Source organism: Lytechinus variegatus, chromosome 8 (assembly GCF_018143015.1).
Source record: "Lytechinus variegatus isolate NC3 chromosome 8, Lvar_3.0, whole genome shotgun sequence".
NCBI lineage: Eukaryota > Metazoa > Echinodermata > Echinoidea > Temnopleuroida > Toxopneustidae > Lytechinus > Lytechinus variegatus.
The window spans coordinates 30,034,783-30,039,924 of record NC_054747.1 but is presented as its reverse complement, the minus strand read 5'-3'; the positions used below and the strand labels follow the sequence as shown (position 1 = coordinate 30,039,924).

The 5,142-nt window shown below is 36.7% G+C and overlaps 1 long non-coding RNA gene across 1 annotated transcript; it reads left to right on the top strand.

Moving 5' to 3' along the window:
* Window positions 1-2,865: 2,865 nt before the first annotated feature.
* Window positions 2,866-4,848, top strand: LOC121419484. Its single transcript, XR_005970606.1, has 3 exons — window positions 2,866-2,976; window positions 3,909-4,080; window positions 4,722-4,848. It is a non-coding gene; the product is annotated as an uncharacterized LOC121419484 (long non-coding RNA).
* The last annotated feature ends 294 nt before the right edge of the window (window positions 4,849-5,142 follow it).

Sequence of the window (5,142 nt, the reverse complement as noted above, 5' to 3'; positions counted from 1 at the left end):
GGGTTGGAGGATTCTATCAAAAAAAGCTCTGCAAGTTATTCTTCTAGAAGAATCGTTCGTAAAGAACCTAGTCAGCTCCATAAAATGTGTTCTTGTGAAGGAAATTGAATCAGCAGTTTCTGATCATGGTGAGTCCATCTTATTCGAGAATGCAATCTTCTAGAGGAAGTTGGTCGTCTAAAAAACAGAGTCGAGTCGCTAGAAGCTGCAGCTGATGAGGCGGAGCAGTGTTCACACCGCAATTGCCTGATTTTCAGTGGTATTGCTGAATCTGCAAACGAAGATACCGATGCCAAGATCATAGAGGTGTGCCAGAGGAATCTGGGTGTTGCAGTAAAACAAGAGGACAGCGATCGTTCTCACCGTTTTTCCAGCCATGCTGCGCTTGAGAACAAGCAGAAGGAGCCACCTAATCCCCGGAATATCATCATCAAATTTTCCAACTACAGGGCAAGAGAGGCTGTATATGCATCTAGGGCTAAGCTGAAAGGCCTTTCAATTTACATCAATGAAAATCTAACACGGAAGCGATCTCAGCTGTTCTGGCAAGTGAAGAAGGGAAACCTCCCGCAAGTCCACAAAGTCTGGACTCAAGACTGTAGGGTTAACAGCGATAAATAAGAGTGGGAAATGAGTTGCTCTTTCAAGTGTAAATGACCTCGGAAAACTTGATCAATTGAAACAATGAGACAACAATCTCAATCAAAGTCACTGAACTGTAAAACTTGGTCTGCTTGAGCACACACGTCCTGTTTACCATTTGCTTTTTAATTGCACTATTAAATGTACGATTTGTTTTTAACAAGGTTAATTACTAGTACCTGGTTATTATTCTATTGAATATTTGTATAAAATTACATTCATTACTTACACGTAATACTTTTCACTTATTTTGAAATGTGTCAATTTACATTTTATTGTTATTGCTGCTGTTGCTATTTTGCACATATTCGTTTATTATATTTGATTATCAAAATGTTAAATGTATATAAATTGCTTAGAGTGGTGGAAGTAAAATCTGAACCTAATTTCAAGATAAGTTTTAATGATTAAATACCCATGTTCAATTTGTAATAAAATCTGTTAAAATAAATCAGAAGGCTTTGTTATGCATTGTAAGTTCACAGTGGGTACATATAGTTTGTGGCGGGGTCTCAAGAGAGACCTATGATTAAGATGAACTGTTTGAAAATTGGCAGTGCCCGAAATGCATTCTGCTAAGTGTATTACCTTTTTGGAATGATCTTAATCTATCTACTGAAGTCATGTATAACTGTAAAAATATTTCTGTCGACGCAAATGATGATAGGTCAACCAAAACTAATGATTTTGCTCTAAAAGATATCAAAGGTATTAAATTAGCTCATCTTGATGTCAGAAGCAGTGTTAATAAAGTTGCTGATTTACAATGTTGGCTGAATAATAACCCTTATGATCTACTAGGAGTGTCAGAAACATGGTTAACAAAAGAACGTTCTGATAGTTGATTTCTGTTAAAGGTTATAAGTTTGAGAGGAGGGATAGATGTACTCATGGAGGTGGAGTGGGATGTTTGATATCAGAAATATATCATACATAAGAAGAATGGATCTTGAATCTGTTGCCTTTAATAGAAATAATTTGGTTGGAGTTGCAACGTAGAAATAGTACCTCATTATTTATTGGTATATTGTATAGAAAACCCGATAATCATTTAGATTTTTTGACAGTCTTGAAAGTAATCTCGATAAATTGTATACAGTTTCAAACAACGTCATCCTTCTTGACGATTAAATAAAAGTAAATAATCTTTCTAGAAAAGTTTCCAGTCTCCTTCATTCAATGCAAACGACACAGGTTATATCTGAACCCACGAGAATTTCACCACATAGCCAGTCAGTAATCGATTTGGTATGTATTTCTGATGCACTTGTTGACAATATTACTAAGTCAGGAGTGCAGTCAGCTGGAATTAGTGATCACTCTGTGATTTTTACTGCAATTAAAGGGAAACATCAATCCCTTTCTCCCAAAATAACTAAATGTCGTTCGTTCAAGTACTTTGACAGTGAGAAATTTAAAGATGATGTAAGGAAAGTTGATTGGCATGAGTTTTATTCCTGTGGGACTGATGTTGAAAAATTGTGGCACTACTTTAAAAACGCACTTCTGGACATTTGTGACAGGCATGCCCCCGTGATATCAGTGCGGCAAAAATAAAGAGGGGTACCTTGGATAAATGATGATTATTTGGTGTTAGCACGCGAAAGGGATTATTATCGAAAGCAATTTAGAAAGACAAGATTAATTTATTGGTGGAATAAATTTCAGCCTTCCCGTAACAGAGCTAATAACTTGATTAACAATTTGAAAAAGAAGTATTATCAGGACAAATTTAAGGACCGCGAAAATGACATAAAAAAAGAACTGGAACATTTTATCGAAGCTTACACCTAAGAAAAATAAAACCACGAGTCATGATGTTAAATTAACAATTGATGATGAGCAAATACCTAACAATGAAATAGCTCATGTTCTAAACAAAGCCATTAATGAAGTTGGCTCAAGGTTGCAAGCCCCTTCGAATAATTTCTCGAAAGATATATTAAACAATTTACAAACTCTTTTTATTCCAGATTGTGAATTTAAATTTTGTGCAATCAAAAAGGAGTATGTTTTGAAAAAGCTACACTGTAAAAACGCTGTTTAAATTGACGCTGTTTAAAATTGTGTTGTTTAAATTTTTGAGCAATATTGTTCAAAAGTCGTAACATGTGTTTAAATTTTCCCGAAATTTTCGTTGTTAAAAGTATCGCTCGAATTTCTAACGGTATTGTTTAACAGTTTTAAACAATACCGTAGAGATAGACGGGTTTCCTGATCTAGCTCTGTGGCGCGGCTTCACTTCACTTCAGTCTTCAGTGCAGTATGGCAGACGAATTCGTGTTCGGCATGATAAAAGATTCCAAATGCCGGAGTTAATTGACACATTCAGAGGTAAGCATTAATACCTAGACCCAGATCTATGTTTTGTAATTTGATAGAATTTATACGCAGGAGACAGGACGCATTTGTGCCGCTGTACTGGCTTGGACTCTCGACTAGAGTCCCGTATTCCCCCGCAGTAGGGCTGGGCACCGGCTGGCGAGACCCTACCGTACCGGTAAGGTACTCCTGCAGTGCGCGCAGGGCTAGCTACCACACCAGCGCAGTTGAACTTGCAGTACCGTAACAAGCGTAGCCTATATAGCCGCTACGCCGAGGCGGGTAGCTACCTGAGGCTGAGTAGTGTGAAGGGGAGCCCCTTTTCTGCGCACCTAAAACTTGAACTTTAGATTGGGTAGATCTAGGCCTAGAGTCTATAGGCCCTTTTTGAAAATCAACAAATTTTCGGTTGATATTGTTATATTCTGAAAAGGGTAATCCTGGGTATTACTATTAGTATTAGGGGCCTAAATTATGTACACACACAAATGGCTGCGAACTTCACTAACTTCATGAAGTTCATCCCAGGCCGAGCATAGTCATAGATGCCTATGTTTGTTTACAGTTAGATCACATTGTATTTTTCATGGAAAGTCCCCCTTTCCACTCCCCAGGGCCTTATACCTATTCATCTCATAACCAGTTGGTCTAATAAATACCCATTAGTTCATTTTACCCAATTAACACTTATTCATGAATTAGACCGAATTGTTTATGGACTAAATTGCTGTTGTTGGACCAAAGTAAGGTGGTTAGACAAAAATGTGAGAGGATGAATCAATTGGCAATTAGCATGAGGATAGTGGACGAACCAATGGTAGACCAAATGATAGTAGACGAGTTGGCAATTGGACAAATTGGGATTAGACGAATTGGAAACAAATCATGATACAGTATGTAAATATAGTAATGCACTGAATATTTCAAACTTTGGTAATTTTCAGATGATGATGACGATGGTGCCACTAATTGGCTGAAGCACAACACTGGTCCGCAGGACATTTTAGCTAAAAAATGAAGCAACCAGCACACAAGAGGAAACAATGGATTAAGGAGGATAATCCTAATACTGCAGCCATATTTCAGAAGTATCCCAGGTTACTGGACACAGGCATGGTAAGATATTGTAAAGTTAGAAATAGATCTAGGGCATGATGCAGAATTAAAAAAATTGATTTTGTGTGCTTGTGTTTCAATCAGATATGTAAGTTAATTTTCAAATGAGAATCAAGAAATAGACATCCCTTTTTCATAATAATAATTAGAAAATTGGATGAAAGCTATAAACGTTGAAAACTTTGGTCTTGGGGCATTTGTATTGTAAGAATTATAAGATTCGCAGCCTCTTTATATTATTTTAGTGGCATTATTAGGTCACTGATATCCTAATAAAACAAAAGACAAGTAGAATGTTTGAGTCCTGTGGATATTTTGTGAGACTTGAAAAATTAATGTGGAAAATTTGTAACATGCACACAGCTGGTTTGAAATATCAATTTATTTACTAGTTACATGTATTACTATCCAAATCGCACATGGATTGGACTTCTGCAGTGACTGATATTATTTAAAGAGTCTTAACTGACCGATGCAGAGTCCCTGAAAAAGAATAAAGTACATGTGCATCGTGGTGGGATATGGATAAGGGGATGGGGGGAATCCTGCAAAAACATGCTAACCATACCCTGCATTTATACCCCCCCCCGGTTCTGTTTTTGTTTTTGTTCTGTTTAGGATTTTTGTTTTTCTTCATTTAGGTGGAACAAGATTTTGAGGTTACATTGAACGAGAATCCTGATGCTCTTTTTAAGTCATGGCCCCGAACAGCACAAGGCATTGCAAGTTATGTAGAAAAGACGCACCTAGGATACAAGGATACTCTGAATTTAGCTCGTTCAAAAGTAGATGAAGAGGAATTTGCAGGGTTCTCTCATTGTAAGTTTTCAGCTTATTGTACTCGTCAGCAAAAAAAGGCCTGATGGCCTAATAAGACTAATTGTTATAAAAGGTTAGATAAGTTACATGAGATGATATGCTTTCATATTACATGTACATGTATATACAATTCTGATCCTTTTCATGACATTTCAACAGGAAATGAAATATGAAAAGTGAATCTGATTATTCTCAAATGTTATATTATCAAATGTTTAAAATCAATTGCAAAATGCGTGTACT